Source organism: Lactuca virosa, chromosome 4, assembly GCF_052849685.1.
Source record: "Lactuca virosa cultivar CGN04683 chromosome 4, Lactuca_virosa_CGN04683_v6, whole genome shotgun sequence".
In the NCBI taxonomy this organism is placed as follows: Eukaryota; Viridiplantae; Streptophyta; class Magnoliopsida; order Asterales; family Asteraceae; genus Lactuca; species Lactuca virosa.
Genome location: NC_136429.1, coordinates 461,078,994 through 461,098,734, shown reverse-complemented (window position 1 = coordinate 461,098,734; position 19,741 = coordinate 461,078,994). Strand labels below are relative to the sequence as shown.

The 19,741-nt window shown below is 35.2% G+C and overlaps 1 long non-coding RNA gene and 1 other non-coding gene across 2 annotated transcripts; both read right to left on the bottom strand.

The window, feature by feature from the left end:
- Positions 1-468: 468 nt before the first annotated feature.
- On the bottom strand, positions 469-1,775 carry LOC145169285 (uncharacterized). The gene is made up of 3 exons (XR_013742406.1): positions 1,495-1,775; positions 707-782; positions 469-567 (listed from the first exon to the last, which is right to left on the bottom strand). It is a non-coding gene; the product is annotated as an uncharacterized LOC145169285 (long non-coding RNA).
- Positions 1,776-17,600: 15,825 nt separating this feature from the next.
- LOC145110255 (small nucleolar RNA R71) lies at positions 17,601-17,707 on the bottom strand. Its single transcript, XR_013709638.1, has one exon. It is a non-coding gene; the product is annotated as a small nucleolar RNA R71 (small nucleolar RNA).
- Positions 17,708-19,741: the final 2,034 nt, after the last annotated feature.

Sequence of the window (19,741 nt, the reverse complement as noted above, 5' to 3'; positions counted from 1 at the left end):
TGCTAAATATCTTCAAACTTGTCACTCCATCAAACTTGTCACTCCATGACTTCATGTGTATCATTTCCCTTGCTATCCAATTCCATAATATCTTCTGTAAGATCTTGTAAACACAACTCTTCATCACCTACAAACAATAATAAACATATTATAATAGTTAAATCACTTTATACAAATGTTTCAACAAAAATAACAAACTACCTAAAATCCCAAACAACCAATCTTTTGCACAAATTATAGCTTCAACAATTTTATGTGCCAACGAACTTCGAAATTTATCAAGAACACGACCAACAGTCCTAGTTTCAACATTTTGTCCCTTTTAGGACACTTTGTGATGTGTTTTCGCATGCTACCCGTCCCAGTCCTAGTTTCACAAATGTATCTTTTTTTGCACTGATTACATTCCGCCCTTTCCCTGTCATCTTTACTAATTGGAAGTCTAGTAAAAAACTTCCATACCTTAGACCACTTTTCTCTTTCCATTTTTACATCCTCTTCTTCACCTTCTACTTTAACATCTACCTCCACGACATCAAAGTCATCAGATTCTTCAAGTTCAACATCCTAAGATACAAATGCAAGCAGATATTAAAAAACTTAGAAGCACAACAGAAATTAGAAAAAAAATGTGTAGCAGAAACTTACGCACAAAAGTAAGCAGAAAAGAGTTTGTAAAAAGAAAGTTAATAAAAAATTGGAATACCTGAGGAGCTACAACTGCAGAAGTTGTGTCGAGTTTTGACCTCTTCATATCAGAATTTAATCAGTAGCTAAATCCCCTACAATAAGGAAGAATAAGAAAAAAAAACTATGAAATATAAGTTGTACATTTGTGTAAAAGACAAGCAATCAGAAAAAAAAGTATGTAATCAAATACAGAAGAATAATATTAAACACAACACACAATAACAAAAAGTGTATAATTAGTAGCTATATCCCATACAATCAGTAAGAACAGAAAAAAAAAAATCTATGAAATATAAGTTGTACATTTGTGTAAAAGACAAGAAGCAATTTAGTAAAAAGTATGTAATCAGATACAAAAGAAGAATATTAAACACAACACACATTAATAAAAACATGTACAATCAATAGCTATATGCCTATATCCCATACAATCAGTAAGAACAGAAAAAAAAAGCTGATAAGTTCTGCAGTTGCAAACAAAGATTAAATATAAGTTATACAGTAAAATATAGTAAAAAACTAGAATCAAGAACATGAATCAGGAAGAAGAGGAAAAAAACGGAATCAAGAACATGAATCAGGAAGAACAGGAAAAAAGGACATAACTTGATTTCTGATAAAACTGTTTAAGAAATCAAATTAAACCACTGATTAGAAAAACGTGAATGATAGCGCATCAAATAACTGGAATCAATTACGAATATGTCTCAAGAATTGATTAAGAGGAAAAAAACCGAGTTATCTAAGTTCTTAGCGGTTTAAGAGCAAACTGAGAATCGATTTAAGAGCACATGAAAAAAATACCTTGATTGCGATCGGTAAGAACTGAGTTATATAAGTTCGGTGCTTCACGCCTTCACCGTCTTCACTTGTTTCGATCAGCAATGGTGGTTGAGCAATACGATCGGTAAGAACTGAGATGAGAAGGTATTGGAAAATTAGGGTTGATCACTTGATTGGGATAATTGTTAGAGCAGATACGTGCGATTTAAGGGAGAATTGGAACCCTTTAATACAATCGATTGAGCATAGTGCCGTTAACAAAGCCATCAATACAAGTATGGGGAAGGGAAATTGTCGATTGAGTTTCCAGTGCACGTTCGTTCAATTCTCAAAGGAGCCGACGAAACCTTTTTATTTGAACATTTATATTATATGCTTAAAATATAAAATTTATTATTTAATTTATTACAAAAACAAATTATTGTGTCAATATCGTGGTTTAATCGTTTTAAAATCGTGTCATATTCGTGTTTATAATCGTGTTATATTGGTGTTTAATTTCGTGTTGTTATCGTGTTATTATCGTTTCGAATTACAGACACGAACACGACACGACACGATTTCGTGTTTATTTTATTCAACACGAACACGACACGAATACGAATTCGATTTTTTATTTCGTCCCAATTTCGTTTCGTGTCGTGTATTTTTGTCGTGTCGTGTCGACTTTTGCCACCCCTAAGATATATATATATATATATATATATATATATATATATATATATATATATATATATATATATATATATATATTCAAACGTGACCATTTGAGAATAAATTTGGACTAGTGATTCTAAAATTGAGAAATTTATTATTTAGTTATTTTAATAAACTTTTTAATACTTAATAATAATATTATTTAGAAAATACCGTAGGCAGGACACCCCGACACCCCACGGCCCCACCCATTACATTAATTTTTCACACTCAATTGGAAGCTGCTCCACCAAGGCCACCGGACCACCGTCCACCAAGGCGGTGACGACGAGATCGAAAAGACCAAACTACCTATACCTAGGGTTTTCAAGTCTCTAGATCTGGATCTACAGTAGAAATCAAATCAACAAAAAGTCATATTTACGATCGATGAGAAGAAAAACCAATTTGTTGACAAAACGTTCAGGCTGAGAGTTATGAAGATTTCGTGTCATTTTTTTTCCGGAAAACGTTTACAGATGTGTCATACACTATGTAGTCAATAGCGGCGCTATAGCGGTTAGCGGAGGTAACGAAACGCTATTTCGAAATATCGGTTTAGAATAGCGGTGACGCTATTAGCGCCGCGATTTACCACTATTTACCGCGATTATGGTCACCGCTATAGCGGCGCTATAACCGCTATTTGAATAAATTTCATTTTTGGGCTATTTTACATAAAAAAAAACATTTTTTTGTGTCATTCCATTGAATAAAATTGTTTTTTCTTAGCCCCTAACTAAAACTTTTGTTTCATCCCATTGAATAAAATTGTAATTTTGTGACTGTCATGACTTCCATTGAAACCATGTATGTGTTGTGTTGCTAATTGTGTTGAAAACTTGAAGTACTACATTATGATTAACTATCAAATTGCTTAATCATTTTATTTAATAACTGTAATTGTGTTAAAGTATGATAAAATAGTATGTATTTTATATGTTTTTTCGTTAATTGTGTTAAAGTATGATTAACTGGGGCATTGGTAACCGATTTGTGAAGTATGATTAACTAATTATGATATGTGAAGTATGATTAACTAAATATGATATGTGAAGTATGATTGACTGATTAACTAATCAACTGGATTGGGTTGAACTTTAAAGTATGATTTACTGATTAATACTTTAATATATATAAATTCTAAATAATATAAAAATGCTATATCACTGCTATACCGCCGCGAAAACCGCGATTTCAAATAGCGGCCGGTGACCGCTATTATATTTTTGACCGCGATAACTGCTTAGATCGTACATGTGACTTGCTTTCCTTTGGCTTGTTTTGTTCGAAAGTCAACAACGTACAAATTTACCAAGTTCAGGTACAAATCTTTTGTTTCATTTGTTAAAATGAATAGTCTTTTTTCTTATATATTAATATTAATGGGTCGTTTCTATTAAATTAAAAAAAAAACTAGCTTTTCGTTATTGTCAAAAACATTTGCATACACCTTTTTCATTAAAATCACACGTATTGTCTAAAAGACTATAATAATTGATGCTGCTGACAATCCTTCCTATGCATTCTTTTAAAACAAAAGAGAAATAATATACAATTAACTTAAGTATGTTATAATATCATATTTAGACAGTGAATTCTAACATAACTTAATCAACATAATATGATCAATAAAGATGGATATTTCAATTTTTATTTTGAATATTAATTGTATACAATTTGTTTTAAATAGTAAATTTATATAATAAACATTAGATTTGCTCGTTAGTTTACTTATATTATATAAATTCTATATCACATAAGTTTACTTATCTTATATAAATTCTATAACATGTGATGAGAGCCATTTTCGGAGCAAAAAACAGTTGACGATGGCTGAAACTAAAAAAGCACTATTGAATTAAAAAAATGATTTGAGTTTTTAGAAATATATCATTTAAAAAAATAAAAAATTTACCATGAATATTTATATGTGAATAACATAATCACACGTGATTAAAAATATGAAAATAATTATTGAATTGTTAAAATACACGAAAACGAACCATGTCCAAATAAATTATACGTGATTAAATACATATAATCACATGTGATTAAATACACGATAAGACTTATTGAATCGAAAAATGCAAAAATGAATTTTGCCAACATAAATCATATATGATTAAATACATATAATCACATGTAAATATTGTTTGATTAGGATGACATATTGAGAAAGAGGAAGAATTTATTATTTTATTAATAAATTGAAATGAATGATTTATTAATGTATTATGGAATAATATATTAATTGGAAATCATATTATTTAATTAATAGTTAATCAGAAATTAATTGGAATTAGTTTTGGGATTAATTGAATTAATTAAAAATGCAAGGGTTGTTTGGCAATTTATTGATAGTTGAGGAAAGAAGCTCTAGAACCTCCCCAAAGAGGCTTGGACGAAAACTTTTAGGAAGACCCTAGAATTTTCATCCATGGGCTATTGGATGGAAGGTTGTGGGTTGCTTGGTCCTTAAGCTAAGGAATTAGGCTTTCCCCAAAAACCCTAGGTTTGGCTCTAAGTCACTTCACTATATAAGGAGCCTAACCCTTGGTATTTTCAGCTACATGAAACCCTAAGAAGATTGACCGAAAATTGTAGCTTTCTCCTCCCCTCTCATATCTTATTCTCTTGCTAAGTGTGTTTGTGATTCATTAGAGGTATTACACTTGTGACACTTGCTCTCAAGCTTCAACATCTACAAGGTTTTTGGATTGCTATTACTACATAACAATTAAAGGTATGTATCATAACCCTTATTGTGTAATTTTCGATTATTACTAGAGATCTAGGGTTTACACATTGTTCTTCATATTGTATGTTCAATTAGAGAAGACATAGATGTTATCAGGGTTGCATGCACATATATGATTGTATGTTATGTTGAAAACTCATCAGTGGTATCAGAGTATAGGTTTAGTTTTCTATTGAATTGATACTAATATGAAGTCGAACAAGTAGAAGCTAAACAAAATTTGCATTTTTTTCCAACACCACAACGTGGTGCCTTGCATTTTTGCCTTAGCCACGACATGGTAATTGTTTACCACGATGTGGTAAGCTGTCAGATTCAAAAATTCGGTTTTTGATATGTTTTAAAACTAAAAAGGATAATTACCTTTTGTAATATTGTTTAATTGTATATATCTGAATGTTTTAAAATGTAAGTTGATATCCTTATCTAAAATTGATAAATGGTTTTATTTTTAATTTAACTGTTTGGACATTAATTTTGAAATTTTAAAATATAACCTTAGTATTTTTGAAAAGTAATAAAAATACACCCTTATATTATATGTAACATTAAAAGGTTAATATATATATATATATATATATATATATATATATATATATATGTATATATATATATATATATATATATATATATATATATATATATATATATATGTATATATATATATATATATATATATATATATATATATATATATATATAAGACAAGTCAGTCGAACCGCTAGTACGCCTCATTCGCGAAGCCGATCTATAAGGGGAGTTTAAGGAAGCGGCATATAAAATGTCCGCCATTGGTATCCACTCTTACCCACTGCTCCCTTGATTTGTGGAGGGTCGTTAGCCGAACGGGTTTGATAGGACAAATAATTCTCAATAATAAGTATAATGAAATTAATAAAGTAACTAAATGTTTTTATAAAATTCTCAATCTTAGTTACTTTAGGAAAAATGTGAATTTCATGCTAATCCATGAAATTTCACATTGCACTTTATATAAGTCATTAGTGGAGCGTTTGTGGTTAACCGACACACTAATATGGACTAATAATGGGTGGCAATGCGTGTCTCGTAAATTATCATTGATTAATAGAGCGTTCGTGGCTAACCGACACATTGATTAGATGATAAATGACATCGAGAGTACCAAGCTAATTTGCATGGTTATTCACATCTTGCTTATGATCCTCGGTATCCCAGTCACAAATGGTAGAGCTTAATCGAGATTAAACATGCCATTGAATAGTTCAATGAATCTCAAAAGGTCTAGGAATTTCATTTTAAACCTAATTCGTTTAAAATTTCGTTTTCGTGGTGAAATTGGTAAATCGTCATTTACCTACCTATATTTATTTAACAATTAGATTACGACATCCTTTTTCTAAGTTGTGAAATATCTAGTTGGATCCTAGCCTTAATATTTCATTTGGGTGTTATATTAAGGATTACTTCTATCTAAACTAAAACTTGTCTTTCTTCATTTTCAGATGTCAACTCCCAACGATGTTTCTGGTTCCTCCTCCACCAACAATTTCTCACTCTTGAACATCTGCTGGAGAGTTACCTTTGATGGCACCAATTATAATGATTGGATGCGAAACATCAAGATGGCTCTACGCTTCGAGGACAAGGAGTATGTGCTCGAAAAAGAACTTCTCGAGATTGATGAAACAAAAGTTATTCCAGAAGAACTAGCTAAGTATAGGAGACACTACAATGATGCTACCAAAGTGGCATGCATCATGGTGGCTACTATGAATCCTGAGCTACAAAGGTTCTATGAGGATTACTGACTGTATGAGATGAACAAGGACTTGGTGGAAAAGTACCACCAACGAGCTCGTCAAGAGAAATACGAGGTAGTAAAATCCCTCATCACCAGCAAGATGAAAGACGGAGAGTCCGTCAGCAACCACTTGCAACGATATGTGGAACGCATGGTGAAGCTTAATGTGAACTTTGATGAGGAATTGGCTATTGATATAGTCTTGCACTCATTGCCCAGTTGTTATGATTAGTTTATCATGACTTATCATTTGAACAAACAAGAGACCATATTGGCTCAACTTCAGAACCTGTTGCGAACTGTTGAAAGTGGAATGAAGGGGAAAAGTGTTGCCTTGACTCCTACTGTTGTTGTTACTGTCTTGGCCATAGGGAAAGGAAAAGGGAAGAAGAGGAAAGGTCCTCCTAAACAGAATTAGAAGGGAAAGTCTCAAGCTGGATCCTCAAGCAATGGATCCAAAGGAAAAGCCAGTTCTGAAGCTCCCCAGGCCTTTGATCCTAAGGAGGCTACATGCTTTTACTGCCATGAGGAAGGGCATTGGAAACGAAGTTGCCCTAAATACTAGCAAGACATAAAAGATGGCAAAGTGAAGCCAACCTCGACAGGTATTTACACTATATTATCTAAAAACTCATCATATTCTCATTCTTGGGTCCTTGATACAGGATGTGGTTTTCACATTTGTTCTGATTTGCAGGGGCTAAGAAAAAGTGAGGATGTGGAGCATGGGAGAATGAACCTGATCACGGGCAATAGAATATCGTCACCTGTTACCAAGATTGGTGTGTATAACTTAGTGCTTAGTAGTGGGTTCTGTTTAGATTTCAATAATTGTTGCTACTCGTCAGAGATGACAAAAAACATCATTTCATTTCATGGTTTATATCGACAAGGTTTTAGATATTATTTTAATAATGAGAATGGATCTATCTCCGCTTTCAAAAATGGTGTGTTTTATTTTGAAGCTATACCTTGTGATGGAATGTATGAAATTGTGATGGTTGTAGACAATTTAGGAAATAGTGTTTTACAAATTGATTCGTTTAATGGTTTAGACAAAGCATACTTGTGGCATTTTCATCTTGGGCATGTCAACAAGAAACACAATGCCCAACTACAAAAGGATGGAGTGTTGGAATCATTTGACTTAAGGTCAGATGATACGTGCAAATCTTGTTTACTTGGAAAGATGACAAAATCACCTTTCAATGGTTCTTGTGAAAAAGGTGAATGATTGTTGGATCTCATACACACAGATGTGTGTGGGCCCTTCAGATCCACCACAAGGGATGCAAATCGGTTCTATGTGACTTTTACTGATGATTATAGCAGATATGGCTATATTTACTTAATCAAGCATAAGTTAGAAACCTTTGAAAAGTTCAAAGAGTTCAAACAAGAAGTCAAGAATCAATTGGACAGGAAGATCAAGATGCTCAGATCTGATAGAGGTGGTGAGTATCTTAGTATCGAATTTCATGACTATCTGAAGGAATGTGGAATAGTTTCACAATTGACACCTCGTAGGACACCACAACATAATGGTGTTTTGAGAGGTGAAATCGGACCTTGTTGGACATGGTTCGTTCCATGATGAGTCGAGCTTCACTTGCAATATCATTCTGGGGGTATGCCTTAGAGACTGTTGCCCACATTCTTAATCTAGTCCCAACTAAGAAGGTTGCCAAAACACCTCACGAGATGTGGACAGGGAAGGTTTCCTCGTTGGCATATATCAAGGTTTGGGGTTGTGAAGCTTTCGTTAGATGAGGGACTCACGAAAAGCTTGAACCTCGAAGTGAGAGATGTATTTTCATTGGCTACCCACAGAAGTCCTTTGGATATTTGTTCTACAGACCTAGTGAGAATGTGGTCTTCGTAGCACGAAGGGGAGTCTTTCGTGAGAGAGAGCTCATATGCAAAGAGGACAGTGGGAGTACAATTCATCTTGATGAAATTCAAGAGTCAAATCATGAAGGAACCTCTGAAAACGCTAGCATTCAACCTGAGGAAGAAATTCCAGTTGAACCAATTAACGAGTCATTTCCTCTTAGGCGTTCCAGTAGAGTTAGAATGCCACATGAGTTTTATGGTTCCCATATTACTACAGATAGTGATACGTTTATCAGTGATAGTACACTGGTAAATTTGGATGAACCTTCAAACTACAAGGAAGCAACGGCGAGCCCTGAGGCTGCCAAGTGGAAAGAGGCAATGGACAACGAGATCAAGTCCATGTATACAACTAAGTTTGGAATTTGGTTGACAATGTACCAGGTCGCAAGAAGGTTGGGTGCAAATGGATCTTCAAGAAGAAAACCGACATGGATGGAAAGGTACATACTTTCAAGGCTTGACTGGTTGCGAAGGGCTTTAATCAAACCCCAGGGGTTGACTATGATGAGACCTTCTCACCAGTAGCTAAGATTAAATCTATTAGGGTTATGCTAGCCATAGCTTCATTTCATGACTATGAAATTTGGCAGATGGATGTCAAAACCGCTTTCCTTAATGGGAAGTTGGCTAAGGATGTTTACATGAGTCATCTAGAGGGTTTTGTGGATGCTAAGTACCCCAATAGAGTGTGTAAGCTTGAGAAATCAATCTATGGATTGAAACAAGCTTTTTGCAGATGGAATGTTTTCTTTGACAAGAAAGTTAAAGAGTTTGGCTTCTCTAGAAGTGAAGATGAATCATGTGTATATGTCAAAGCTAGTGGGAGTATAGTAACCTTTCTAGTGTTTTATGTTGATAACATACTCTTTATAGGAAATAACATTCTAATCTTGCAAGAAGTCAAGTCCTGGCTTGGAAAGTGTTTCGCTAAGGATCTGGGAGAGGCTGCTTATATTTTGGGAATAAGGATTTTGAGAAACAGGAGTAAAACACTAATTTGACTTAGTCAAAGTTCATATTTGGATAAAGTATTAAAACGTTTTAGCATGGAAAATTCCAAGAAAGGAGAGTTATTAACCAAAGTAATACAAAACTAAGTAAGACTAAGAGTCTAAGTACTGATGCAGAGATAGCAGAAATGAGTCGAGTTCCATATGCTTCTGATGTGGGATCAATCATGTATGTTATGACATGTACTCTCCTTGACGTGGCTTTTTCTTTGAGCATGGTTAGTCGATATTAGGGAAATCTTGGTAAAGCTCATTGGATAGCAGTCAAGAATATTCTTAAGTATCTGCGAAGAACTAAGGATTGGGTCCTTGTGCTTGGTGGCAGTGACGAATTGAGAGTAACTGGGTATAGTGACACCAACTTTCAGACAGACAGAGAGAACTTTCATTCTCAATCTGGCTGGGTATTTACCCTTAACGGAGGAGCAGTAACTTGGAAAAGCTCCAAACATGATACCGTGGCTGATTCTACATGTGAATCAGAATACATAGTTGCAAGCGAAGCATCAAAGGAGGCTATATGGTTGAAGAACTTCATCAGAGACCTTGGAGTTGTGCCATCCATACAGGAGCCAATGGAGATTTTATGTGGTAATGAAGGAGAAGTTGCCTTGACAAAAGGAACCAAGAGATCATGACAGATCGAGACATATCGACATAAAATACAATTTTATCAGACATAGAGTAGAAGAAGCACACCTCGTCATGAAGAGGGTATCATCAGAAGAGAATCCTGCAGATCCCCTCACAAATGGTCTGAGTAGGGTCAAGCACCTTCAATATGCGAGGAGCATTGGTCTGAAGGATGATATTAGTTTTAGTAGTTAGATAGATATTTAGAAACCTGTAACAAAGTAAAAGTAATTGACTTTTGATGGTTAAATAATAGAGAATTATTTATGAGTATTGTTTATTGTCAATTGTTTATTATTGTGTTTCATTTTTCATGTTTTACTTCCCGAATAATTAGATTATTTAAACATCCACAGTCATTAATACTCTTGGAAGTAAGTAATGAATTAAGGCTGTCATGAATTGGGTTGTAGATTGTCTAAGGGTTTAGACATAGCAATGGTTTGCTGCGATATTCATGAGTACTTTTGAAATGAAGAATTTAAGTATTGTATTAACCCACGCTCAAAGAATTACTTCATGGAATTTATCACGAGTAATTCTAAGAAAATAATATCTTATAATCTTTAAATGGAGATATATGAGTTGTTGTTTACGAGTTAGTTGTGAATTGATGATACGTAAACGCATCAGTAACTTGATGTTATAAAACGCATTGTTGTGTGTGATTTGACGAGTGAATAGTGCAAGCATATAAGTCAAGGTTTATCTGTTCCTTTTGCCTTAAAAATAGGAAAAGCGATATCTTGGGCCCCTCGATGATTTGGTGTTGACTTATGTGTCGGGCTCGGCTAGGACCAAAATTGATGTCTTAGATTAGTAGTTCTTTGTCATTACAAATCAGAAATCGGGAAACAAACTGTTGGACAATGAGAATGATTCTGTTCCATGTCATTTGTCCACATGATATCTTGCAGAACGAAGGATTATATGATCACTTATCTTAGGACACATATCTGACTAGGTTAGAGTTCGTCAGCGACTTTAAGAGCTACAATTTTCTAATCAATTTTTTGAAGTTATACTGGCAACTATAGTTATTAGACTTATCCAAGTGGGAGATTGTTGAATTAGGTGTCTAAGCCCATAACTATAATTGGTATATACTTGAATTGATATTAGCACAACCTTTTTGGGTTACCTTCATACTAGCAACTAGACATGATGACCTATTGAGAAAGAGAAAGAATTTATTATTTTATTAATAAATTAAAATGAATGATTTATTAATGTATTATGGAAATAATATATTAATTGGAAATCATATTATTTAATTAATAGTTAATTAGAAATTAATTGGAATTAGTTTTTGGATTAATTGAATTAATTAAAAGTGTAGGGGTTGTTTGGCAATTTATTGATAGTTGAGGAAAGAATCTCTAGAACCTCCCTAAACAGGCTTGGACGAAAACTTATAGGAAGGCCCTAGGATTTTCTTCCAAGGGATATTGGATGGAAGGTTGTGGGCTGCTTGGTCCTTAAGCTAAGGAATTAAGGTTTCCCCTAAAACCTTAGGTTTGGCTCTAAGTCACCTCACTATATAAGGAGCCTAACCCTTGGTATTTTTAGCTACATGAAACCCGAAGAAGAGTGGCCGAAAATTGAAGCTGTCTCCTCCTCTATTATATCTCGTTCTCTTGCTAAGTGTGTTTGTGATTCATTAGAGGTGTTACACTTGTGACACTTGCTCTCAAGCTTCAACATCTACAAGGTTTTTGGATTGTTATTACTACACAACAATCAAAGGTATGTATCAGAACCCTTATTGTGTAATTTTTGATTATTTACTAGAGATCTAGGGTTTACACATTGTTGTTCATATTGTATGTTCAATTAGAGAAGACATAGATCTTAATAGGGTTGCATGCACACATAGGATTGTATGTTATGTTGAAAACCCATCAACTATATGTATCTTATCACATATGATTTATATGGAAAAAAGTGAATCTTTTCCATATAAATAATATGTGATTAGATACACATAATCACATGTGATTATATACACGATAACAACTATTGAATCGAGAATGCAAAAAACAAATATTGTGCATATAAATTGTATGTGATTTGATATATATAATCTTATTTGATAAAATACACGAGAACAACTCTTAAATCGAGAACACGTAAATGAATTTTGTCCACATAAATCGTTTGTGATTAGATACATATCATCACCACCCGTCACCACCATCCACCACCCACTATAACCACCACCCCTACCACCACCCTCCACCCCACATATCTCCCCCACTACCACCATCACCTACCACCTACCACCACCAACCATCATCACCACCTTCTATCACCAACCCATCAACACCACCACCACCGAACCATCCACCACCCACCACCCCACCTGTCACCCCCCACCACCACCCATAACTAACATAAACCAACTATCACCAATGACTACCATTACATCACATGTGATTATATACATGATAACAAATATTGAATTAAAAACACGAAAACAAATCTTTATCCACATTAATCATATGTGATTAAATACATATAATCACATGTGCTTAAATACATGATAAAAATTATAAAATCAAAAACGCGAAAACAAATATTATCCATAAATCATATGTGATTGGATACATATAATCACATGTGATTATATTCACAGGAACATATATTAAATCAAGAACGTGAAAACAAATAATTTCCACATATATCATATGTGATTATCATCACGTGTGATTAAATACAAGAAAATAACTATTGAATAAAAAATGCAAAAATGATTATTATCCACATATAATTTATGTGGACAATAATCATATTCACATTTTTTATTCAATAATTGTTCTAATGTAATTAGATACATATAATCATATATGATTATATGTGATTTTATGTATCAAATCACATATGATTTACGTGGACAATAATCATATGTGATTAAATTCATATATAATCACATGTGACTATATGTATCTAATCACACATGATTTATATAGACAATATATATTTTTGCATTCCCGATTCAATATTTGTTCTAGCGTATTTAATAATATATGATTTATGTACACGAGATTTGTTTTTGTATTCAAGATTTAAAAGTTGTTTTGTGTCCATATTAATCATATGTGATTAAATACATGGGAAAAATTATTGAATCGAAAACATAAAAACGAATCTTATATTAAATCATATATGACTAGATACATATAATCACATGTGATTATATGTATCCAATCTCATATGATTTTTATATGGACAATATTCATTTGTGCATTCTCAATTCAATAACTGTTCTTTGTCCATTTTAATCATATGTGATTAAATACATTTAATTATATGTGATTATATGTATCTAATCAAATATGATTTTATTAGGAAAAACAAATATTTTCTATATAAATCACATGTGATATATACATGTAATCACATGTGATTTATGATTTATATGGAGAAGATATATTTTTTTTTCTCGATTCAATATTTTTTCTCGTGTATTTAATAATATATGATTTATGTACACAAGATTTGTTTTCGTATTCAAGATTTCAAAGTTGTTTTGTGTCCATATTAATCATATGTGATTAATACATGAGAACGATTATTGAATCAAAAACGTGAAAACGAATCTTGTATATATAAATCATATATGACTAGATACATAAACTCACATGTGATTATATGTATCCAATCTCATATGATTTTTATGTGGAAAATATTCATTTTCGCGTTCTTTATTCAATAATTGTTCTTTTTCCATTTTAATTATATGCGCTTAGAAACATTTAATCACATGTGAGTATATGTATCTAATCACATATGATTTTATTAGTAAAAACAAATACTATCTATATAAATCACATGTGATTAAATACATATAATCACATGTGATTATATACACGAGAACAACCATTGGGGTGGTGGGGGTGGGGGTTATGGTGGGTGGTGGGTGGGTCGATGGTTGTAGTGTTGATGGATAGGTGATGGAAGGTGGTGGTGACATGTGGTGATGTTTGGAGGTGGATGGTAGTGGTGGGTGGTGGTGATGATGTTGGTGGATAGTGGTGGTGGTTGGTGGAGGGGATGGTGGTGGGTGGGGTGGTGGTGATAGGTGGTGGAGGCGGGTGAATATGATGGATTGTGGTTGTTGTTGATAGGGTGGTGGTGACAGGTGGGTTTAATGGGTGATATGTGGGATGGTGGTGGTGGGTGGGGAGGTCGGTGGTGGTGATAGTGGTTGCAGGTGGTAGCGGTGGGTAGTGGTTACGGGTGGTTATCGGCGGTGGTTGGTTGTGGTGGCGGGTGGTGGTGATGGTGGTGGGTGATGGTGCGGGTGAAGGTCGTGGTTGATGGAGATGGGTGGTGCTTGGTGGTGATTGATGGTAGTAGTGGGTGGTGGTTATGGGTGGTTGCAGGTAGTGGTTGGTTGTGGTGGCGGGTGGTGGTGATGGTGGTGGATGATGGTGGGGATGGTGGTGGTAGGTGATGAAGGTGGGTGACAATTATGGGTGGTGGCGGTGGGTGGTGGTGATGGGTGGTGGTTGGTGGTGGTGGGTAGTGTGTGGGGTGGTGGTGGTAGAGGCGTGTGGTGGTGATGTATGGTGGTGGTGGTTTTTTTTGGTGATGGGTGGTTGTTTTGATAGGTGATGGGTGGGTGGTGGTTGGCGGTGGAAATGGGTGGCGGTATTAGGTTGTAGGTTGTAGTGATGGGTGGTTAGTCGTAGTGGTTGGTGAATGGTGGTGGTGGGTGGTGGTGAGTGGTGGGTGGTGGTGGATGATGATGAGTGGTGGTGGGTGGTGAATGGTGGGTGGTGGTGGATGGTGGATGGTCGTGGGTATATGGTGGTGGATGGATGGTGGTGATGAGAGGTGGGTGGTTGTGTTTGGTGGTTGGTTGTGATGGGTGGTGGTGATGGGTGGTTGGTGGTGGTGGTGGGTTGTGTTGGTTGGATGGTGAGTGGGTTTTATAATTGCTTTTAAGTATTTTTTATTTATACAAATATATTTATTCACATCTAGTTTTTAATTTAATTACAAAAGTGTCATGATATTGCCATATTTATACATGTTTTTAGCCAATATTTAAGTACATTTTTATTAATATTTTGGTTATTTGCACAGAATAATGATACTTATAAGGTTAAATTGTACTTTGCAGCCGAATAGAAGACATTTTGAAGAAAAGGGACTAAAAACGTCAGAACATGAAACTTTGGAGGCTTGAAGAAAAAAAGACTAAAAATCCAGCAAAAACGCGTACTCACGACGTGAGAATTGAAGGCTCACGACGTGAGTTGGAGTATTCGAGAAGATAGGCATCAGGGGGAAGAATCCTTATCAAACACGGATAATTACGTGCTCACGATGTGAGACATATTTGCTCACGACGTGAGAATGGAAGAATCAGAAACTATATATTTGCTTGATCATTACGACTTGAGGGACTTTTGGCCAACTTGGAGGATTCCTGGAGACGAATTGGAGAAGGAGAAGTGGTATGGAATTGGTTTTCAACACCAAAGGAGAAGAAGAGTTCATATTAGCTTAATAATTTGGTACACTTTAATTATGTTTTTGAGTATGAGTTATTTATGTTTGTTTGCTAGTATGTCCAGCTAAATCTAGCTGCTTCTGTTAGCTATATGAAGCTGGAAGTCATGGTGTGAATACTTTAGATTTGAGTTTACTTGTTGGTTATGACTTGTGCTTGATTGATTGAATCTAGCATGTTTGATTTGATATTTGATTGCTTTAAATTCTTGTTCTGTGTAGTTAGTGAATATGAATCTGCATGAATTTGAATACCTAATAATTCAGTGATCACTAGGTTATTAGAGCTAAGATCAAACTAATCTTAGATAAGCAATTAAGTTATTAAAATTAGGCTGTGCTAGAGAACTCATATTATGACTATAAGTGTGTTTTTCAAATCAATATTACATGGCTCTAATTCCATTTAATTGATTCTGTGTTAGCTATTGTGTGACCATACATAGATTTACATGAATTAATTAAAGTTAGTAGATTTAGAACTAAATTGCTAATGCTATCTTAATTGGTAACCAACAGTAATTGTCATAGCTAATTTACAAACGATTGAGGGAAAGTGGATTCGAACTAACAGAAGTGTTTTTTTTACTAATTGAATTTTGTGTTAAGAGATTAAGTTCATCTAAACTTGCAAAATTAGATAAAACCCCCAGCTTTGCTAGAAAATTAGGTTAATTTAATAGTAGATAGGTTATTCAGTCAAAACCGTTCCATGTGATCGACACCCGACTTACCCGACTATTTTATAATTTGACTAGGTCCATTGCCTAGGTGCAATATAGTTAGTTAAGTTAGTTAGGTTATAAATTTAAATTAAGTGTAGCTATTTGCACGCATCAAGTTTTTGGCGCCGTTGCCGGGGAACGGCTTATTTGAATGTTGATTTATTTGCTTTAGGTTAATCGATCCTTTTTGTGGGGTAAAACCTGCAAAAAGTTACCTTTTCAGCTTAAATTTTTGTTTCAGTAACCAACTCACGACGTGAGTGCAGTAGTTTTTAGTTTTTCTTCGTTTTTCTTTTCTGTTAAATTTTCTGCGACAACACGAGGTGGTGATCTTTTCTACGTCGTGGTAACCAGTCAGTAGGCTATTTTAGTTAATTTTAGTTTAGATTTACGTTTTTATTTTTGTTTTATTGCAGAAGTTCTTGACCAGAGGTTCCAACACACCTTTGGTGCCACCACTTGAAGATCCAGAGTCGGCCATTCACAAGAAGACGGATAAGAACGCAGAAGTAAACCAAACACCAAAGAAGAAACCTTTCCAAGATCTCAAATCTGTCTTTACAAATAAGTCCGGAAAGAAAACAGGAGAGTCGAGTTCATCTTCAAAGGACAAGAACAAGATAGAAAGCTTAGATCAAAAACCTATTCCATCCGAATACGAATCTGACGCCGAGTTTGGACTGTATACGAGTGAACCCGAGAACGAGCCAAAAAACGAGATGACGAACATTGAAGAGATGTCAATGGGAGCTTACAAGAAGCGAATTCGAGACGATGTTGGTCCGGGGTTAGTACAACCCGCAATTCCTACCACTACCACATTCGAGCTGAAGGGACACATCCTTAATGCACTTAAGGATGTTCCATTTTATGGAAAAGATCATGAGGATGCTTTTAAGCATCTAGATGAGGTCAATGACATTGCAGATTATTTCAATGTCCCGAATGTTAATAGAGATACCGTCTTGCTAAGGATGCTTCCCGTTACTTTTAAAGGAGCTGCAAAATATTGGTTAAAAGCAATTCCACCTCGTACAATCACTACTTGGGCTCAAATGCGCGAACAATTTTTAGACCAATTTTGCCCACCATCCAAGATAGCTAAACTAAAAAAGGCGATAGCTAATTTTGAGCAACAGCCAGGGGAGTCACTTTACGAGGCATGGGAGCGCTACAAAGGGTTGCTAAGGAATTGTCCTCAACATGACCTTAACATTCAACAAGAGGTATCCATATTCTATGATGGGGTGAATGTCTTGACAAGGCAACTCCTTGATTCTCAAGGGCCACTGACAAGGAAAAATCCAAGGGAGGTTAAAGAGTTAGTTGAAGAATTTGCAAAGCATTCTCGTGAGTACCATAATCCAAGAAATGAAGGAGTTAAAGGAAGTGGGGGTGGAAATTCTGCAGACATGGCTGCTGTAATGGCCATGCTTGATATAATGGACAGGAGAATGACAAAAATGGACCAATCAATTCATGCTATAAGAGTTGGATGTGAAAGGTGTAATGGTCCACACTTGACTAAGGATTGCAACTTGGATGAAAATGGGAACAAGAAGGCTCAAGTTTGCTACTCGAGTGGGGATAAGTATGATGAAGATTGGAGAAAACCAAATAAGGAGTGGCTGCCATTAGATGAATACAAGAAGCAGAAGGAAGAGAAATATAAGCAGACAGGCCGAGGCTTCTACCAAAAAGAGCAACCATCAGCCGAGAAGAAAGTAGATTTGGAAAACATTTTGACCCGATTTATGGAAGCTTCCGAGAAAAGGCATGATGATACTGATGCAGTGCTAAAGGAACACATGAAAATGGTAAAAGAACAGCAGACAATGATGATTGACCAGCAAGCTTCATTAAGAAATCATCAAGCATCGATCCATAATCTAGAAGTCCAAATTGATCAACTAACTACTTTGGTGAGCAACAAATTATCCTCACAATTTCCCGAAAAGGATGCTCAATCCCATGTTATGATGATCGAGACTAAAGAAGAGGCCATCTTTGAGTTCCTAGAAGCATTAGAAGTGGAGCCAAGGCAGCCCGAACAAGAACCGAAGAAGTTAAAGATCGAAAATCAAAATTCTGCTGAAATACCAAACTCACGACGTGAGCCATCTATTCTCACGACGTGGGCCCGGTCTGAACAGCAGAATTCAGAATCCGTTCCGACTTATCGTCTGCCTTTACAATTCCCGTCTCGAGCTAATCTTAGTCCACTGGAAAGGGAACATCTAGAGTTTATCAAGCAAGTAAAGGGTATTCCTATTAATATTCCTTTTATCGAGTCACTATCCAAAATTCCCGAGTACGCGAAATTCCTACAAGACTTGATAGATACTCGTCAACAGTTGAAGAAGACTTCCACAGTTATTCTTAGTGAGCAAAGGTCAAAAGTTGTATTGGGAGAGATACCTAAGAAAATAGGAGATCCTGGACGCCTCACTCTTCCATGTGAGCTTGGAAATAATTTGAAGACTTATGCTTTAGCTGATTCTCGGGCTAACATAAATTTGAGGCCTTATTCCTTTTATTAGAAGTTGCATATTCAGAAGATGAAGGCTACAAAAATGACCATTCACATGGCCAATCGTTCAGTGACTCATCCTAGAGGGATTGTAGAAGATATTCTTGTGAAAATTGGGAAATTCGTTTTCCTAGTTGATTTTGTGGTTATGGATATGAAAGAAGATATCAATGTCCCAATCATTCTTGGTCGCCCTCTACTTAATACTGCTAGAGCCTTGGTAGATGTTCGTGAATCCAAGCTTACTTTGAGAGTTGGTGATGAGGTGGAAACTTTTGGAGTTCAAGATGGTTTCCAAGACAATGATGTTCAAGGTGAGGTATTCAATATTGATGAAGAGAATGAACTTGAAGAATTGGAGAAACTCATGGAGGAAGAAATCAAGACAATTCATCGAGTCAAACACACCAAACCAAGAGCATCCGTTCCACTTGTTTTTGAGGTGATTGCCAATAAAACTCCAACATCTTTGGTAAGTAAGGAATGCGATGATTTGTCAAGTGATAAAGAGGAGGTTACTTCTAAGGAGACAAGTCCAGTGATGAAAGAAGAGAAGGTTCCCATGGAGCTTAAGAAGAGTGATGAAAAATTGGAGACTAAAGGGATCAAAAGAAAGCTTGATGTGGACGAGGTGAAAGTTAAAAAGGAGAACTCGAAGAAGGCGTATATTAGACGTGTCCAAGCTTACAAGAGACGATGGAAGGAGCAGAAGAT